This window comes from Lolium rigidum, chromosome 1 (genome assembly GCF_022539505.1).
Source record: "Lolium rigidum isolate FL_2022 chromosome 1, APGP_CSIRO_Lrig_0.1, whole genome shotgun sequence".
Classification (NCBI taxonomy): Eukaryota; Viridiplantae; Streptophyta; class Magnoliopsida; order Poales; family Poaceae; genus Lolium; species Lolium rigidum.
This window is the reverse complement of record NC_061508.1, coordinates 295,475,068-295,477,520: the sequence shown is the minus strand read 5'-3', so window position 1 is coordinate 295,477,520 and position 2,453 is coordinate 295,475,068.

The following is a 2,453-nucleotide window of genomic DNA, read 5'->3' as shown; positions in this document are numbered from 1 at the left end:
TAAAAAAATGAAGACCGAAATATACTTGCTCATTTTACTACCCGACAAATCCGGGTACCCATTTATTCGGGTTCGGGTTCGGTCATGACCGAACATCATGGTCAATGTTGTCAACACATATATTAGACATTATTTAGTAAAAAATTAAGATGTATTTTGGACGTTTTTTCATTGCATATATTATTATCAGTTGGCAGGAACAAACATTGAACAATCTAAACAAAAATTTAAAAATCCTACAGAAGTTTGATCACCATTCAAGAATACCACAACTCACGCACATCACACAATTCTAAAGGTTGGGACAGTCACACGTAAAATTAGATCAGTTCGGTCTATTCGGTTACTTGAAATAAATAACCGAATTGACCAAACTAAATTCAGTCTATAAAAAATTTTACCCAATTTTTTATCGGTCATTTCGGTCTCGGTCTTTTCGGGTTTCGGTCTCGGTTTTTTCGGTTTTGGTCTTCGGTCACGGTTTTTTTGCCCACCGTGACTCCTAGGCACTTTCTGAGATTGCAATGTGAGCCATATGCATATAAAATAGTTCATACTTGTATCTAACTATTGTATGAGCTAGCTATAAGTAGACTATAGATGATATGGTAAAAACATATAGCCAACTCCTAACTCTTCTATTGTTCTTGCTCTAAATGTGATCTTCAACTCGACGGCGACGCCAGGTCCTCTAAATGTGATCTTCAACTCGACGGCGACGCCAGGTCGCGAAATAACAGACGATCGATTCGTGCAACCACTTTCCCCCGCCCGTATGTCTCTCAAGATACGAGTATTCATACATACTGAGAGGACGACACGCATCGTATTCATGGTTCGATATTTCTCGTGAAAATCCAGCCAACAAACGATCTAGCTAGGTAGGCGGTGACTAGCTACCGAGACGGGGGTCCAAGGCTAGCTAGCAAATCAATAGGCGACCATGGTTCCAGCTGTGGATGCATGGCTTGCTTGCTTCGAGACGCCACATGCACACGTCACGCGTCCCACGCATGCATTGCTGAGCTGGCCATGCGTAGTACGTGCGAGAACTTTCCCTGCTCTGCCCATGAATGAAACCTAGCCAGCTCGGTTCATGGCGCCGCGTATGGATCGGTTTTGCGGCGGCGTACACAAGTCGTCGTGCATGCCATACCTTGTCAGTTAGCGCTTCAAGTGTTCGACTTTAGCTCGTGCAGCAGAGGCCATGACCTTGTGGCGTGGCATGGAATGCATGGAGTGGGAAACACGGAACCTACACGTACGTGTCATGCATCTTCAATCATGTCATGCTGGATACGGCCAAGAAGAAATGCAGCATATATACTCCATGGGTTTCATGCGAGTGAATTACACAAATCTACCACAATTGAGGCAGTGGTAACGAGTCAGTACCATTCTTGGATTTTTATGCTAAAAACTACCAATTCAGGGGTAATCCGCAACAGATCGCGCAAACGGTCGTGTAACAGCAGATTAAGTAACGAGGACCCACTGTCAGTGCTGACTAGGGCAAACGGCAGTTTTCTCCCGTCACCCCACTGTCTAAACTGACGTGGACAAACATCCCTAGCAAGCTAGGAGTAACACGGTTGAGGGAGTGGCTCCACCTGCGCGCTCTGGCCGGAAGACCACAGCATCTCCAGGGATAAGCACCGGCGAGCTAACGAGCTGGAACATCTCGAACAGCCTGTCCCCATGTGGCGGGAACTGCATTCCGGAGTGGCGCGGGGTCACCTGCGGCGGCGGCGCGTGGCGCGGCGTCACCTGCGGCGGCGGACGCGTGACGCGGCTGGTGCTCGATGGGCTGGGCCTCTCCGGCGCGGACGCGCTCTGGCCGCTCGCCGTGCTCCGCGTGCTCAGCCTCAAGGGCAACGCGCTCTCCGGCGCCATCCCCGACCTCTCGCCGCTCTCGCCGTGCGTGGCTGCGAACTGCGTCGCCGTCGTCGAAGCCGGCGGAGGCGAAGGGGGAGATGAGGCGCGGGGCCGTGGCGGCGATTGTGGCCGCGGACTTCGCGGTGGTCGGGCTCGTCACTGGCTTGCTCTTCTGCTACCTCTGCCCACGCCTCTCCGGGCGGCGCCACGTGAGCGGTCGCCGCGACCGGCGGCGGCACGTTGGAGCGGGGGAAGATGGTGTTTTTGGAGGAGCGGCACGTTGGAGCGGCGGCACGTTGGCGGGAGGCGGTTTGAGCTGGAGGAGCTGCTGCGCCCATCCGCGGAGATGCTTGGCAAGGGCGGCTGCGGGACGGCGTACAAAGCGGTGCTCGACGACGGCAGTGTCGTGGCCGTGAAGCGGCTCCGCGACGCGGCGCCGGGGTCCGCGTCGGCGGGGACCAAGGAGTTCGAGCACCACATGCCCGTACTCGGCGGCCTCCGCCACCCCAACGTCGTGCCGCTCAACGATAGTACTACGCCCGCTACGAGAAGCCTCTCGTATACGAGTTCATGCCTAA